Source organism: Chiloscyllium plagiosum, unplaced genomic scaffold (assembly GCF_037043375.1).
Source record: "Chiloscyllium plagiosum isolate Xiang-an unplaced genomic scaffold, Cpla_swu_hap1 HiC_scaffold_53X, whole genome shotgun sequence".
In the NCBI taxonomy this organism is placed as follows: domain Eukaryota; kingdom Metazoa; phylum Chordata; class Chondrichthyes; order Orectolobiformes; family Hemiscylliidae; genus Chiloscyllium; species Chiloscyllium plagiosum.
The window spans coordinates 10,452,919-10,471,226 of NW_028270191.1; positions in this window are offsets into that span (position 1 = coordinate 10,452,919).

An 18,308-nucleotide genomic window follows, 5' to 3' on the forward strand; every position below is an offset into this window, starting at 1 on the left:
GTTTCAGTGAGGGGTGTGGGGTATATCAGTGTGTTACAGTGATGGGTGTGGGGTATATCAGTGTGTTTCAGTGAGGGGTGAGGGGTATATCAGTGTGTTACAGTGAGGGGTGTGGGGTATATCAGTGTGTTACAGTGAGGGGTGAGGGGTATATCAGTGTGTTTCAGTGAGGGGTGTGGGGTATGTCAGTGTGTTTCAGTGAGGGGTGAGAGGTATATCAGTGTGTTACAGTGAGGGGTGTGGGGTATATCAGTGTGTTACAGTGAGGGGTGAGGGGTATATCAGTGTGTTACAGTGACGGGTGTGGAATATATCAGTGTGTTACAGTGAGGGATGTGGTGTATATCAGTGTGTTACAGTGAGGGGTGTGGGGTATATCAGTGTGTTCCAGTGAGGGGTGTGTGGTATATCAATGTGTTACAGTGAGGGGTGTGGGGTATATCAGGGTGTTACAGTGAGGGGTGTGGGGTGTATCAGTGTGTTACATTGAGGGAACTTGGGTAGATCAGTGTGTTACAGTGAGGGGTGTGGGGTATATCAGTTTGTTACAGTGAGGGGTGTGGGGTATATCAGTGTGTTACAGTGAGGAGTGTGGGATATATCAGTGTGTTACAGTGAGGGGTGTGGGGTTTCTCAGTGTGTTACAGTGAGGAGTGTCGGGTATATCAGTTTGTTGCAGTGAGGGGTGTGGGGTATATCAGTGTGTTACAGTGAGGGGTGTGGGGTATATCAGTTTGTTACAGTGAGGGGTGTGGGGTATATCAGTGTGTTACAGTGAGGGCTGTGGGATATATCAGTGTGTTACAGTGAGGGCTGTGGGATATATCAGTGTGTTACAGTGAGGGGTGTGGGGTATATCAGTGTGTTACAGTGAGGAGTGTGGGGTATATCAGTGTGTTACAGTGAGGGGTGTGGGGTATATCAGTGTGTTACAGTGAGGGGTGTGGGGTATATCAGTGTGTTACAGTGAGGGGTGAGGGGTATATCAGTGTGTTACAGTGAGGGGTGTGGGGTATATCAGTGTGTTACAGTGCGGGGTGAGGGGTATATCAGTGTGTTACAGTGAGGGGTGAGGGGTATATCAGTGTGTTTCAGTGAGGGGTGTGGGGTATATCAGTGTGTTTCAGTGAGGGGTGAGGGGTATATCAGTATGTTACAGTGAGGGGTGTGGGGTATATCAGTGTGTTACATTTCGGGATGTGGGGTATATCAGTGTGTTTCAGTGAGGGGTGTGGGGTATATCAGTGTGTTACAGTGAGGGGTGTGGGGTATATCAGTGTGTTTCATTGAGGGGTGAGGGGTATATCAGTGTGTTACAGTGAGGGGTGTGGGGTATATCAGTGTGTTACAGTGAGGGGTGAGGGGTACATCAGTGTGTTTCAGTGAGGGGTGTGGGGTATATCAGTGTGTTTCAGTGAGGGGTGAGGGGTATATCAGTGTGTTACAGTGAGGGATGTGGAGTATATCAGTGTGTTACAGTGAGGGATGTGGTGTATATCAGTGTGTTACAGTGAGGGGTGTGGGGTATATCAGTGTGTTACAGTGAGGGGTGTGTGGTATATCAATGTGTTACAGTGAGGGGTGTGGGGTATATCAGGGTGTTACAGTGAGGGGTGTGGGGTATATCAGTGTGTTACAGTGAGGGGTGTGGGGTGTATCAGTGTGTTACAGTGAGGGAACTGGGGTATATCAGTGTGTTACAGTGAGGGGTGTGGGGTGTATCAGTGTGTTACAGTGAGGGGTGTGGGGTATATCAGTGTGTTACAGTGAGGAGTGTGGGGTATATCAGTGTGTTACAGTGAGGGAACTGGGGTATATCAGTGTGTTACAGTGAGGGGTGTGGGGTGTATCAGTGTGTTACAGTGAGGGGTGTGGGGTATATCAGTGTGTTACAGTGAGGGGTGTGGGGTATATCAGTGTGTTACAGTGAGGGGTGTGGGCTATATCAGTGTGTTACAGTGAGGGGTGTGAGGTGTATCAGTGTGTTACAGTGAGGGGTGTGGGGTGTATCAGTGTGTTACAGTGAGGGGTGTGGGGTATATCAGTGTGTTACAGTGAGGGGTGTGGGCTATATCAGTGTGTTGCAGTGAGGGATGTGGGGTGTATCAGCGTGTTACAGTGAGGGGCGTGGGGTGTATCAGTGTGTTACAGTGAGGGGTGTGGGGTATATCAGTGTGTTACAATGAGCGGTGTGGCATATAACAGTGTGTTACAGTGAGGGGTGTGGGGTATATCAGTGTGTTACAGTGAGGAGTGTGGGATATATCAGTGTGTTACAGTGAGGGGTGTGGGGTATATCAGTGTGTTACAGTGAGGGGTGTGGGGTATATCAGTGTGTTACAGTGAGGGGAGTGGGGTATATCAGTGTGTTACAGTGAGTGGTGTGGGGTATATCAGTGTGTTACAGTGAGGGGTGTGGGGTGTATCAGTGTGTTACAGTGAGGGATGTGGGGTATATCAGTGTGTTACAGTGAGGGGTGTGGGGTATATCAGTGTGTTACAGTGAGGAGTGTGGGGTATATCAGTGTGTTACAGTGAGGAGTGTGGTGTGTATCAGTGTGTTACAGTGAGGGGTGTGGGATATATCAGTGTGTTGCAGTGAGGGGTGTGGGGTATATCTGTGTGTTACAGTGAGGAGTGTGGGGTGTATCAGTGCATTACAGTGAGGGGTGTGTGGTATTTCAGTGTGTTACAGTGAGGGGTGTGGGATATATCAGTGTGTTACAGTGAGTGGTGTGGGGTGTATCAGTGTGTTCCAGTGAGGAGTGTTGGGTGTATCAGTGTGTTACAGTGAGGAGTGTGGGGTATATCAGTGTGTTACAGTGAGTGGTGTGGGGTGTATCAGTGTGTTACAGTGTAGGGTGTGGTGTATATCAGTGTGTTACAGTGAGGGGTGTGGGGTATATCAGTGTGTTACAGTGAGGGGTGTGGGGTATATCAGTGTGTTACAGTGAGGGGTGTGGGGTATATCAGTGTGTTACAGTGAGGGGTGTGGGGTATATCAGTGTGTTACAGTGAGGGGTGTGGGGTATATCAGTGTGTTACAGTGAGGGGTGTGGGGTATATCAGTGTGTTACAGTGAGGGGTGTGGGGTGTATCAATGTCTTACAGTGAGGGGTGTGGGGTATATCATTGTGTTACAGTGAGGAGTGTGGGGTATATCAGTGTGTTACAGTGAGGAGTGTGGTGTATATCAGTGTGTTACAGTGAGGAGTGTGGGGTATATCAGTTTGTTACAGTGAGGGGTGTGGGTTTATATCAATGTGTTACAGTGAGGAGTGTGGGGTATATCAGTGTGTTACAGTGAGGGGTGTGGGGTATCTCAGTGTGTTACAGTGAGGGTTGTGGGGTATATCAGTGTGTTACAGTGAGGAGTGTGGGGTATATCAGTTTGTTACAGTGAGGGGTGTGGGATATATCAGTGTTTTACAGTGAGGAGTGTGGGGTATATCAGTGTGTTACAGTGAGGGGTGTGGGATATATCAGTGTGTTACAGTGAGGGGTGTGTGGTATATCAGTGTGTTACAGTGAGGGGTGTGGGATATATCAGGTTGTTACAGTGAGGGATGTGGGGTATATCAGTGTGTTACAGTGAGGACTGTGGGGTATATCAGTGTGTTACAGTGAGGGGTGTGGGGTGTATCAGTGTGTTACAGTGAGGGATGTGGGGTATATCAGTGTGTTACAGTGAGGGGTGTGGGGTATCAGTGTGTTACAGTGAGGAGTGTGGGGTATATCAGTGTGTTACACTGAGGAGTGTGGTGTGTATCAGTGTGTTACAGTGAGGGGTGTGGGATATATCAGTGTGTTGCAGTGAGGCGTGTGGGGTATATCAGTGTGTTACAGTGAGGAGTGTGGGGTATATCAGTGTGTTACAGTGAGGGGTGTGGGGTATCTCAGTGTGTTACAGTGAGGGTTGTGGGGTATATCAGTGTGTTACAGTGAGGAGTGTGGGGTATATCAGTTTGTTACAGTGAGGGGTGTGGGATATATCAGTGTTTTACAGTGAGGAGTGTGGGGTATATCAGTGTGTTACAGTGAGGGGTGTGGGATATATCAGTGTGTTACAGTGAGGGGTGTGGGGTATATCAGTGTGTTACAGTGAGGGGTGTGGGATATATCAGGTTGTTACAGTGAGGGATGTGGGGTATATCAGTGTGTTACAGTGAGGAGTGTGGGGTATATCAGTGTGTTACAGTGAGGGATGTGGGGTATATCAGTGTGTTACAGTGAGGGGTGTGGGGTATCAGTGTGTTACAGTGAGGAGTGTGGGGTATATCAGTGTGTTACACTGAGGAGTGTGGTGTGTATCAGTGTGTTACAGTGAGGGGTGTGGGATATATCAGTGTGTTGCAGTGAGGCGTGTGGGGTATATCAGTGTGTTACAGTGAGGAGTGTTGGGTGTATCAGTGTGTTACAGTGAGGGGTGAGTGGTATTTCAGTGTGTTACAGTGATGGGTGTGGGATATATCAGTGTGTTACAGTGAGGGGTGTGGGATATATCAGTGTGTTACAGTGAGGGGTGTGGGGTATATCAGTGTGTTACAGTGAGGAGTGTGGGGTGTATCAGTGTGTTACAGTGAGGAGTGTGGGGTATATCAGTTTGTTACAGTGAGGGGTGTGGGGTATATCAGTGTGTTACCGTGAGGGGTGTGGGGTGTATCAGTGTGTTACAGTGAGGAGTGTGGGGTATATCAGTTTGTTAGTGTGAGGGGTGTGGGGTATATCAGTGTGTTACAGTGAGGGGTGTGGGGTATATCAGTTTGTTAGTGTGAGGGGTGTGGGGTATATCAGTGTGTTACAGTGAGGAGTGTGGGGTATATCAGTTTGTTAGTGTGAGGGGTGTGGGGTATATCAGTGTGTTACAGTGAGGGGTGTGGGGTGTATCAGTGTGTTACAGTGAGGAGTGTGGGGTATATCAGTTTGTTACAGTGAGGGGTGTGGGGTATATCAGAGTGTTACAGTGAGGGCTGTGGGATATATCAGTGTGTTACAGTGAGGGGTGTGGGGTATAACAGTGTGTTACAGTGAGGAGTGTGGGGTATATCAGTTTGTTACAGTGAGGGGTGTGGGGTATATCAGTGTGTTACAGTGAGGGGTGTGGGATATATCAGTGTGTTACAGTGAGGGGTGTGGGGTGTATCAGTGAGTTACAGTGAGGAGTGTGGGGTATATCAGTGTGTTACAGTGAGTGGTGTGGGGTGTATCAGTGTGTTACAGTGAGGGGTGTTGGGTATATCAGTGTGTTACAGTGAGGAGTGTGGGGTGTATCAATGTCTTACAGTGAGGGGTGTGGGGTATATCATTGTGTTACAGTGAGGAGTGTGGGGTATATCAGTGTGTTACAGTGAGGAGTGTGGTGTATATCAGTGTGTTACAGTGAGGAGTGTGGGGTATATCAGTTTGTTACAGTGAGGGGTGTGGGTTTATGTCAATGTGTTACAGTGAGGAGTGTGGGGTATATCAGTGTGTTACAGTGAGGGGTGTGGGGTATCTCAGTGTGTTACAGTGAGGGTTGTGGGGTATATCAGTGTGTTACAGTGAGGAGTGTGGGGTATATCAGTTTGTTACAGTGAGGAGTGTGGGGTATATCAGTTTGTTACAGTGAGGGGTGTGGGATATATCAATGTGTTACAGTGAGGAGTGTGGGGTATATCAGTGTGTTACAGTGAGGTGTGTGGGGTATCTCAGTGTGTTACAGTGAGGGTTGTGGGGTATATCAGTGTGTTACAGTGAGGAGTGTGGGGTATATCAATTTGTTACAGTGAGGGGTGTGGCATATATCAGTGTTTTACAGTGAGGGGTGTGGGGTATATCAGTGTGTTACAGTGAGGGGTGTGGGATATGTCAGTGTGTTAGAGAGAGGGGTGTGGGGTGTATCAGTGTGTTGCAGTGAGGGGTGTGGGGTGTATCAGTGTGTTACAGTGAGGGGTGTGGGGTATATCAGTGTGTTACAGTGAGGAGTGTTGGGTGTATCAGTGTGTTACAGTGAGGAGTGTGGGGTATATCAGTTTGTAACAGTTAGGGGTGTGGGGTATATCAGTGTGTTACAGTGAGGGGTGTGGGGTATATCAGTTTGTTACAGTGAGGGGTGTGGGGTATATCAGTGTGTTACAGTGAGGGCTGTGGGATATATCAGTGTGCTACAGTGAGGGCTGTGGGATATATCAGTGTGTTACAGTGAGGGGTGTGGGATATATCAGTGTGTTACAGTGAGGAGTGTGGGGTATATCAGTTTGTTACAGTGAGGGGTGTGGGGTATATCAGTGTGTCACAGTGAGGGGTGTGGGATATATCAGTGTGTTACACTGAGGGGTGTGGGGTATATCAGTGTGTTACAGTGAGGGGTGTGGGGTATATCAGTGTGTTACAGTGAGGGGTGTGGGGTATATCAGTGTGTTACAGTGAGGGGTGAGGGGTATATCAGTGTGTTACAGTGAGGGGTGTGGGGTATATCAGTGTGTTACAGTGAGGGGTGAGGGGTATATCAGTGTGTTTCAGTGAGGGGTGTGGGGTATATCAGTGTGTTTCAGTGCGGGGTGAGGGGTATATCAGTGTGTTACAGTGAGGGGTGTGGGGTATATCAGTGTGTTACATTTAGGGATGTGGGGTATATCAGTGTGTTTCAGTGAGGGGTGTGGGGTATATCAGTGTGTTACAGTGAGGGGTGTGGGGTATATCAGTGTGTTTCAGTGAGGGGTGCGGGGTATATCAGTGTGTTACAGTGAGGGGTGTGGGGTATATCAGTGTGTTACATTTAGGGATGTGGGGTATATCAGTGTGTTTCAGTGAGGGGTGTGGGGTATATCAGTGTGTTACAGTGAGGGGTGTGGGGTATATCAGTGTGTTTCAGTGAGGGGTGAGGGGTATATCAGTGTGTTACAATGAGGGGTGTGGGGTATATCAGTGTGTTACAGTGAGGGGTGAGGGGTATATCAGTGTGTTTCAGTGAGGGGTGTGGGGTATATCAGTGTGTTTCAGTGAGGGGTGAGGGGTATATCAGTGTGTTACACTGAGGAGTGTGGTGTGTATCAGTGTGTTACAGTGAGGGGTGTGGGATATATTAGTGTGTTGCAGTGAGGCGTGTGGGGTATATCAGTGTGTTACAGTGAGGAGTGTGGGGTATATCAGTGTGTTACAGTGAGGGGTGTGGGGTATCTCAGTGTGTTACAGTGAGGGTTGTGGGGTATATCAGTGTGTTACAGTGAGGAGTGTGGGGTATATCAGTTTGTTACAGTGAGGGGTGTGGGATATATCAGTGTTTTACAGTGAGGAGTGTGGGGTATATCAGTGTGTTACAGTGAGGGGTGTGGGATATATCAGTGTGTTACAGTGAGGGGTGTGGGGTATATCAGTGTGTTACAGTGAGGGGTGTGGGATATATCAGGTTGTTACAGTGAGGGATGTGGGGTATATCAGTGTGTTACAGTGAGGAGTGTGGGGTATATCAGTGTGTTTCAGTGAGGGGTGTGGGGTGTATCAGTGTGTTACAGTGAGGGATGTGGGGTATATCAGTGTGTTACAGTGAGGGGTGTGGGGTATCAGTGTGTTACAGTGAGGAGTGTGGGGTATATCAGTGTGTTACACTGAGGAGTGTGGTGTGTATCAGTGTGTTACCGTGAGGGGTGTGGGGTGTATCAGTGTGTTGCAGTGAGGCGTGTGGGGTATATCAGTGTGTTACAGTGAGGAGTGTTGGGTGTATCAGTGTGTTACAGTGAGGAGTGTGGGGTATATCAGTGTATTACAGTGAGGGGTGAGTGGTATTTCAGTGTGTTACAGTGATGGGTGTGGGATATATCAGTGTGTTACAGTGAGGGGTGTGGGATATATCAGTGTGTTACAGTGAGGGGTGTGGGGTATATCAGTGTGTTACCGTGAGGGGTGTGGGGTGTATCAGTGTGTTACAGTGAGGAGTGTGGGGTATATCAGTTTGTTAGTGTGAGGGGTGTGGGGTATATCAGTGTGTTACAGTGAGGGGTGTGGGGTGTATCAGTGTGTTACAGTGAGGAGTGTGGGGTATATCAGTTTGTTACAGTGAGGGGTGTGGGGTATATCAGAGTGTTACAGTGAGGGCTGTGGGATATATCAGTGTGTTACAGTGAGGGGTGTGGGGTATAACAGTGTGTTACAGTGAGGAGTGTGGGGTATATCAGTTTGTTACAGTGAGGGGTGTGGGGTATATCAGTGTGTTACAGTGAGGGGTGTGGGGTGTATCAGTGTGTTACAGTGAGGAGTGTTGGGTTTATCAGTGTGTTACAGTGAGTGGTGTGGGGTGTATCAGTGTGTTACAGTGAGGGGTGTTGGGTATATCAGTGTGTTACAGTGAGGAGTGTGGGGTGTATCAATGTCTTACAGTGAGGGGTGTGGGGTATATCATTGTGTTACAGTGAGGAGTGTGGGGTATATCAGTGTGTTACAGTGAGGAGTGTGGTGTATATCAGTGTGTTACAGTGAGGAGTGTGGGGTATATCAGTTTGTTACAGTGAGGGGTGTGGGTTTATATCAATGTGTTACAGTGAGGAGTGTGGGGTATATCAGTGTGTTACAGTGAGGGGTGTGGGGTATCTCAGTGTGTTACAGTGAGGGTTGTGGGGTATATCAGTGTGTTACAGTGAGGAGTGTGGGGTATATCAGTTTGTTACAGTGAGGAGTGTGGGGTATATCAGTTTGTTACAGTGAGGGGTGTGGGATATATCAATGTGTTACAGTGAGGAGTGTGGGGTATATCAGTGTGTTACAGTGAGGTGTGTGGGGTATCTCAGTGTGTTACAGTGAGGGTTGTGGGGTAGATCAGTGTGTTACAGTGAGGAGTGTGGGGTATATCAATTTGTTACAGTGAGGGGTGTGGGATATATCAGTGTTTTACAGTGAGGAGTGTGGGGTATATCAGTGTGTTACAGTGAGGGGTGTGGGATATATCAGTGTGTTACAGTGAGGGGTGTGGGGTGTATCAGTGTGTTACAGTGAGGGGTGTGGGATATAAAAGTGTGTTACAGTGAGGAGTGTTGGGTGTATCAGTGTGTTACAGTGAGGAGTGTCGGGTATATCAGTTTGTTACAGTTAGGGGTGTGGGGTATATCAGTGTGTTACAGTGAGGGGTGTGGGGTATATCAGTTTGTTACAGTGAGGGGTGTGGGGTATATCAGTGTGTTACAGTGAGGGCGGTGGGATATATCAGTGTGTTACAGTGAGGGCTGTGGGATATATCAGTGTGTTACAGTGAGGGGTGTGGGATATATCAGTGTGTTACAGTGAGGAGTGTGGGGTATATCAGTTTGTTACAGTGAGGGGTGTGGGGTATATCAGTGTGTCACAGTGAGGGGTGTGGGATATATCAGTGTGTTACACTGAGGGGTGTGGGGTATATCAGTGTGTTACAGTGAGGGGTGTGGGGTATATCAGTGTGTTACAGTGAGGGGTGTGGGGTATATCAGTGTGTTACAGTGAGGGGTGAGGGGTATATCAGTGTGTTACAGTGAGGGGTGTGGGGTATATCAGTGTGTTACAGTGAGGGGTGAGGGGTATATCAGTGTGTTTCAGTGAGGGGTGTGGGGTATATCAGTGTGTTTCAGTGAGGGGTGAGGGGTATATCAGTGTGTTACAGTGAGGGGTGTGGGGTATATCAGTGTGTTACATTTAGGGATGTGGGGTATATCAGTGTGTTTCAGTGAGGGGTGTGGGGTATATCAGTGTGTTACAGTGAGGGGTGTGGGGTATATCAGTGTGTTTCAGTGAGGGATGTGGGGTATATCAGTGTGTTACAGTGAGGGGTGTGGGGTATATCAGTGTGTTACAGTGAGGGGTGAGGGGTATATCAGTGTGTTTCAGTGAGGGGTGTGGGGTATATCAGTGTGTTTCAGTGAGGGGTGAGGGGTATATCAGTGTGTTACAGTGAGGGGTGTGGAGTATATCAGTGTGTGACAGTGAGGGATGTGGTGTATATCAGTGTGTTACAGTGAGGGGTGTGGGGTATATCAGTGTGTTACAGTGAGGGGTGTGTGGTATATCAATGTGTTACAGTGAGGGGTGTGGGGTGTATCAGTTTGTTACAGTGAGGGGTGTGGGGTATATCAGTGTGTTACAGTGAGGGGTGTGGGGTGTATCAGTGTGTTACAGTGAGGAGTGTGGGGTATATCAGTTTGTTACAGTGAGGGGTGTGGGGTATATCAGTGTGTTACAGTGAGGGGTGTGGGGTGTATCAGTGTGTTACAGTGAGGATTGTGGGGTATATCAGTTTGTTACAGTGAGGGGTGTGGGGTATATCAGTGTGTTACAGTGAGGGGTGTGGGGTGTATCAGTGTGTTACATTGAGGAGTGTGGGGTATATCAGTGTGTTACAGTGAGGGCTGTGGGGTATCTCAGTGTGTTACAGTGAGGAGTGTCGGGTATATCAGTTTGTTACAGTGAGGGGTGTGGGGTATATCAGTGTGTTACAGTGAGGAGTGTCGGGTATATCAGTGTGTTACAGTGAGGGGTTTGGGGTATACCAGTGTGTTACAGTGAGGGGTGTGAGGTGTATCAGTGTGTTACAGTGAGGGGTGTGGGGTGTATCAGTGTGTTACACTGAGGGGTGTGGGGTATATCAGTGTGTTACAGTGTGGGGTGTGGGGTATATCAGTGTGTTACAGTGAGGGATGTGGGGTGTATCAGTGTGTTACAGTGAGGGGTGTGGGGTGTATCAGTGTGTTACACTGAGGGGTGTGGGGTATATCAGTGTGTTACAGTGAGGGGTGTGGGGTATATCAGAGTGTTACAGTGAGGGCTGTGGGATATATCAGTGTGTTACAGTGAGGGGTGTGGGGTATATCAGTGTGTTACAGTGAGGAGTGTGGGGTATATCAGTTTGTTACAGTGAGGGGTGTGGGGTATATCAGTGTGTTACAGTGAGGGGTGTGGGGTGTATCAGTGTGTTACAGGGAGGAGTGTGGGGTATATCAGTTTGTTACAGTGAGGGGTGTGGGGTATATCAGTGTGTTACAGTGAGGGGTGTGGGGTGTATCAGTGTGTTACAGTGAGGAGTGTGGGGTATATCAGTGTGTTACAGTGAGGGGTGTGGGGTATATCAGTGTGTTACAGTGAGGGGTGTGGGGTGTATCAGTGTGTTACAGTGAGGGTTGTGGGGTATATCAGTGTGTTACAGTGAGGAGTGTGGGGTAGATCAGTTTGTTACAGTGAGGGGTGTGGCATATATCAGTGTTTTACAGTGAGGGGTGTGGGGTATATCAGTGTGTTACAGTGAGGAGTGTGGGGTATATCAGTTTGTTACAGTGAGGGGTGTGGGGTATATCAGTGTGTTACAGTGAGGGGTGTGGGGTGTATCAGTGTGTTACAGTGAGGAGTGTGGGGTATATCAGTTTGTTACAGTGAGGGGTGTGGGGTATATCAGTGTGTTACAGTGAGGGGTGTGGGGTGTATCAGTGTGTTACAGTGAGGAGTGTGGGGTATATCAGTTTGTTACAGTGAGGGGTGTGGGGTATATCAGTGTGTTACAGTGAGGGTTGTGGGGTATATCAGTGCGTTACAGTGAGGAGTGTGGGGTATATCAGTTTGTTACAGTGAGGGGTGTGGCATATATCAGTGTTTTACAGTGAGGGGTGTGGGGTATATCAGTGTGTTCCAGTGAGGGGTGTGGGATATATCAGTGTGTTACAGTGAGGGGTGTGGGGTATATCAGTGTGTTACAGTGAGGAGTGTGGGGTGTATCAGTGTGTTACAGTGAGGAGTGTGGGGTATATCAGTTTGTTACAGTGAGGGGTGAGGGGTATATCAGTGTGTTACAGTGAGGGGTGAGGGGTATATCAGTGTGTTTCAGTGAGGGGTGTGGGGTATATCAGTGTGTTTCAGTGAGGGGTGAGGGGTATATCAGTGTGTTACAGTGAGGGGTGTGGGGTATATCAGTGTGTTACATTTAGGGATGTGGGGTATATCAGTGTGTTTCAGTGAGGGGTGTGGGGTATATCAGTGTGTTACAGTGAGGGGTGTGGGGTATATCAGTGTGTTTCAGTGAGGGATGTGGGGTATATCAGTGTGTTACAGTGAGGGGTGTGGGGTATATCAGTGTGTTTCAGTGAGGGATGTGGGGTATATCAGTGTGTTTCAGTGAGGGGTGTGGGGTATATCAGTGTGTTACAGTGAGGGGTGTGGAGTATATCAGTGTGTGACAGTGAGGGATGTGGTGTATATCAGTGTGTTACAGTGAGGGGTGTGGGGTATATCAGTGTGTTACAGTGAGGGGTGTGTGGTATATCAATGTGTTACAGTGAGGGGTGTGGGGTGTATCAGTTTGTTACAGTGAGGGGTGTGGGGTATATCAGTGTGTTACAGTGAGGGGTGTGGGGTGTATCAGTGTGTTACAGTGAGGAGTGTGGGGTATATCAGTTTGTTACAGTGAGGGGTGTGGGGTATATCAGTGTGTTACAGTGAGGGGTGTGGGGTGTATCAGTGTGTTACAGTGAGGATTGTGGGGTATATCAGTTTGTTACAGTGAGGGGTGTGGGGTATATCAGTGTGTTACAGTGAGGGGTGTGGGGTGTATCAGTGTGTTACATTGAGGAGTGTGGGGTATATCAGTGTGTTACAGTGAGGGCTGTGGGGTATCTCAGTGTGTTACAGTGAGGAGTGTCGGGTATATCAGTTTGTTACAGTGAGGGGTGTGGGGTATATCAGTGTGTTACAGTGAGGAGTGTCGGGTATATCAGTGTGTTACAGTGAGGGGTTTGGGGTATACCAGTGTGTTACAGTGAGGGGTGTGAGGTGTATCAGTGTGTTACAGTGAGGGGTGTGGGGTGTATCAGTGTGTTACACTGAGGGGTGTGGGGTATATCAGTGTGTTACAGTGTGGGGTGTGGGGTATATCAGTGTGTTACAGTGAGGGATGTGGGGTGTATCAGTGTGTTACAGTGAGGGGTGTGGGGTGTATCAGTGTGTTACACTGAGGGGTGTGGGGTATATCAGTGTGTTACAGTGAGGGGTGTGGGGTATATCAGAGTGTTACAGTGAGGGCTGTGGGATATATCAGTGTGTTACAGTGAGGGGTGTGGGGTATATCAGTGTGTTACAGTGAGGAGTGTGGGGTATATCAGTTTGTTACAGTGAGGGGTGTGGGGTATATCAGTGTGTTACAGTGAGGGGTGTGGGGTGTATCAGTGTGTTACAGGGAGGAGTGTGGGGTATATCAGTTTGTTACAGTGAGGGGTGTGGGGTATATCAGTGTGTTACAGTGAGGGGTGTGGGGTGTATCAGTGTGTTACAGTGAGGAGTGTGGGGTATATCAGTGTGTTACAGTGAGGGGTGTGGGGTATATCAGTGTGTTACAGTGAGGGGTGTGGGGTGTATCAGTGTGTTACAGTGAGGGTTGTGGGGTATATCAGTGTGTTACAGTGAGGAGTGTGGGGTAGATCAGTTTGTTACAGTGAGGGGTGTGGCATATATCAGTGTTTTACAGTGAGGGGTGTGGGGTATATCAGTGTGTTACAGTGAGGAGTGTGGGGTATATCAGTTTGTTACAGTGAGGGGTGTGGGGTATATCAGTGTGTTACAGTGAGGGGTGTGGGGTGTATCAGTGTGTTACAGTGAGGAGTGTGGGGTATATCAGTTTGTTACAGTGAGGGGTGTGGGGTATATCAGTGTGTTACAGTGAGGGGTGTGGGGTGTATCAGTGTGTTACAGTGAGGAGTGTGGGGTATATCAGTTTGTTACAGTGAGGGGTGTGGGGTATATCAGTGTGTTACAGTGAGGGTTGTGGGGTATATCAGTGCGTTACAGTGAGGAGTGTGGGGTATATCAGTTTGTTACAGTGAGGGGTGTGGCATATATCAGTGTTTTACAGTGAGGGGTGTGGGGTATATCAGTGTGTTCCAGTGAGGGGTGTGGGATATATCAGTGTGTTACAGTGAGGGGTGTGGGGTATATCAGTGTGTTACAGTGAGGAGTGTGGGGTGTATCAGTGTGTTACAGTGAGGAGTGTGGGGTATATCAGTTTGTTACAGTGAGGGGTGTGGGGTATATCAGTGTGTTACCGTGAGGGGTGTGTGGTGTATCAGTGTGTTACAGTGAGGAGTGTGGGGTATATCAGTTTGTTAGTGTGAGGGTTGTGGGGTATATCAGTGTGTTACAGTGAGGGGTGTGGGGTGTATCAGTGTGTTACAGTGAGGAGTGTGGGGTATATCAGTTTGTTACAGTGAGGGGTGTGGGGTATATCAGAGTGTTACAGTGAGGGCTGTGGGATATATCAGTGTGTTACAGTGAGGGGTGTGGGGTATATCAGTGTGTTACAGTGAGGGCTGTGGGGTGTATCAGTGTGTTACAGTGAGGAGTGTGGGGTATATCAGTTTGTTACAGTGAGGGGTGTGGGGTATATCAGTGTGTTACAGTGAGGGGTGTGGGGTGTATCAGTGTGTTACAGTGAGGGGTGTGGGGTATATCAGTGTGTTACAGTGAGGGCTGTGGGGTATCTCAGTGTGTTACAGTGAGGAGTGTGGGGTATATCAGTTTGTTACAGTGAGAGGTGTGGGGTATATCAGTGTGTTACAGTGAGGGGTGTGGGGTGTATCAGTGTGTTACAGTGAGGAGTGTGGGGTATATCAGTTTGTTAGTGTGAGGGGTGTGGGGTGTATCAGTGTGTTACAGTGAGGGGTGTGGGGTGTATCAGTGTGTTACAGTGAGGAGTGTGGGGTATATCAGTTTGTTACAGTGAGGGGTGTGGGGTATATCAGAGTGTTACAGTGAGGGCTGTGGGATATATCAGTGTGTTACAGTGAGGGGTGTGGGGTATATCAGTGTGTTACAGTGAGGAGTGTGGGGTATATCAGTTTGTTACAGTGAGGGGTGTGGGGTATATCAGTGTGTTACAGTGAGGGGTGTGGGGTGTATCAGTGTGTTACAGTGAGGAGTGTGGGGTATATCAGTTTGTTACAGTGAGGGGTGTGGGGTATATCAGTGTGTTACAGTGAGGGGTGTGGGGTGTATCAGTGTGTTACAGTGAGGAGTGTGGGGTATATCAGTTTGTTACAGTGAGGGGTGTGGGGTATATCAGTGTGTTACAGTGAGGGGTGTGGGGTGTATCAGTGTGTTACAGTGAGGGTTGTGGGGTATATCAGTGTGTTACAGTGAGGAGTGTGGGGTATATCAGTTTGTTACAGTGAGGGGTGTGGCATATATCAGTGTTTTACAGTGAGGGGTGTGGGGTATATCAGTGTGTTCCAGTGAGGGGTGTGGGATATATCAGTGTGTTACAGTGAGGGGTGTGGGGTATATCAGTGTGTTACAGTGAGGAGTGTGGGGTGTATCAGTGTGTTTCAGTGAGGAGTGTGGGGTATATCAGTTTGTTACAGTGAGGGGTGTGGGGTATATCAGTGTGTTACCGTGAGGGGTGTGGGGTGTATCAGTGTGTTACAGTGAGGAGTGTGGGGTATATCAGTTTGTTAGTGTGAGGGGTGTGGGGTATATCAGTGTGTTACAGTGAGGGGTGTGGGGTGTATCAGTGTGTTACAGTGAGGAGTGTGGGGTATATCAGTTTGTTACAGTGAGGGGTGTGGGGTATATCAGAGTGTTACAGTGAGGGCTGTGGGATATATCAGTGTGTTACAGTGAGGGGTGTGGGGTATATCAGTGTGTTACAGTGAGGAGTGTGGGGTATATCAGTTTGTTACAGTGAGGGGTGTGGGGTATATCAGTGTGTTACAGTGAGGGGTGTGGGGTGTATCAGTGTGTTACAGTGAGGAGTGTGGGGTATATCAGTTTGTTACAGTGAGGGGTGTGGGGTATATCAGTGTGTTACAGTGAGGGGTGTGGGGTGTATCAGTGTGTTACAGTGAGGAGTGTGGGGTATATCAGTTTGTTACAGTGAGGGGTGTGGGGTATATCAGTGTGTTACAGTGAGGGGTGTGGGGTGTATCAGTGTGTTACAGTGAGGGGTGTGGGGTATATCAGTGTGTTACAGTGAGGGCTGTGGGGTATCTCAGTGTGTTACAGTGAGGAGTGTCGGGTATATCAGTTTGTTACAGTGAGAGGTGTGGGGTATATCAGTGTGTTACAGTGAGGAGTGTCGGGTATATCAGTGTGTTACAGTGAGGAGTGTGGGGTGTATCAATGTGTTACAGTGAGGGGTGTGGGGTATATCATTGTGTTACAGTGAGGAGTGTGGGGTATATCAGTGTGTTACAGTGAGGAGTGTGGTGTATATCAGTGTGTTACAGTGAGGAGTGTGGGGTATATCAGTGTGTTACAGTGAGGAGTGTCGGGTATATCAGTTTGTTACAGTGAGAGGTGTGGGGTATATCAGTGTGTTACAGTGAGGGGTGTGGGGAATATCAGTGTGTTACAGTGAGGGGTGTGGGGTGTATCAGTGTGTTACAGTGAGGGGTGTGGGGTATATCAGTGTGTTACAGTGAGGAGTGTGGGGTGTATCAGTGTGTTACAGTGAGGAGTGTGGGGTATATCAGTTTGTTACAGTGAGGGGTGTGGGGTATATCAGTGTGTTACCGTGAGGGGTGTGGGGTGTATCAGTGTGTTACAGTGAGGAGTGTGGGGTATATCAGTGTGTTACAGTGAGGGGTGTGGGGTGTATCAGTGTGTTACAGTGAGGAGTGTGGGGTATATCAGTTTGTTACAGTGAGGGGTGTGGGGTATATCAGAGTGTTACAGTGAGGGCTGTGGGATATATCAGTGTGTTACAGTGAGGGGTGTGGGGTATATCAGTGTGTTACAGTGAGGAGTGTGGGGTATATCAGTTTGTTACAGTGAGGGGTGTGGGGTACATCAGTGTGTTACAGTGAGGGGTGTGGGGTGTATCAGTGTGTTACAGTGAGGAGTGTGGGGTATATCAGTTTGTTACAGTGAGGGGTGTGGGGTATATCAGTGTGTTACAGTGAGGGGTGTGGGGTGTATCAGTGTGTTCCAGTGAGGAGTGTGGGGTATATCAGTTTGTTACAGTGAGGGGTGTGGGGTATATCAGTGTGTTACAGTGAGGGGTGTGGGGTGTATCAGTGTGTTACAGTGAGGGGTGTGGGGTATATCAGTGTGTTACAGTGAGGGCTGTGGGGTATCTCAGTGTGTTACAGTGAGGAGTGTCGGGTATATCAGTTTGTTACAGTGAGAGGTGTGGGGTATATCAGTGTGTTACAGTGAGGAGTGTCTGGTATATCAGTGTGTTACAGTGAGGAGTGTGGGGTGTATCAATGTGTTACAGTGAGGGGTGTGGGGTATATCATTGTGTTACAGTGAGGAGTGTGGGGTATATCAGTGTGTTACAGTGAGGAGTGTGGTGTATATCAGTGTGTTACAGTGAGGGGTGTGGGGCATATCAGTGTGTTACAGTGAGGAGTGTGGGGTATATCAGTTTGTTACAGTGAGGGGTGTGGGATATATCAGTGTGTTACAGTGAGGGGTGTGGGGTATCTCAGTGTGTTACAGTGAGGGTTGTGGGGTATATCAGTGTGTTACAGTGAGGAGTGTGGGGTATATCAGTTTGTTACAGTGAGGGGTGTGGCATATATCAGTGTTTTACAGTGAGGGGTGTGGGGTAGATCAGTGTGTTACAGTGAGGGGTGTGGGATATATCAGTGTGTTCCAGTGAGGGGTGTGGGGTATATCAGTGTGTTACAGTGAGGAGTGTGGGGTGTATCAGTGTGTTACAGTGAGGAGTGTGGGGTATATCAGTTTGTTACAGTGAGGGGTGTGGGGTATATCAGTGTGTTACCGTGAGGGGTGTGGGGTGTATCAGTGTGTTACAGTGAGGGGTGTGGGGTGTATCAGTGTGTTACAGTGAGGGGTGTGGGGTATATCAGTGTGTTACAGAGAGGGGTGTGGGGTATATCAGTGTGTTACAGTGAGGGGTGTGGGGTATATCAGTGTGTTACAGTGAGGAGTGTGGGGTATATCAGTGTGTTACAGTGAGAGGTGTGGGGTGTATCAGTGTGTTACAGTGAGGAGTGTGGGGTATATCAGTTTGTTACAGTGAGGGTGTGGGGTAGATCAGAGTGTTACAGTGAGGGCTGTGGGATATATCAGTGTGTTACAGTGAGGGGTGTGGGGTATATCAGTGTGTTACAGTGAGGAGTGTGGGGTATATCAGTTTGTTACAGTGAGGGGTGTGGGGTATATCAGTGTGTTACAGTGAGGGGTGTGGGGTGTATCAGTGTGTTACAGTGAGGAGTGTGGGGTATATCAGTTTGTTACAGTGAGGGGTGTGGGGTATATCAGTGTGTTACAGTGAGGGGTGTGGGGTGTATCAGTGTGTTACAGTGAGGAGTGTGGGGTATATCAGGGTGTTACAGTGAGGGGTGTGGGGTATATCAGTGTGTTACAGT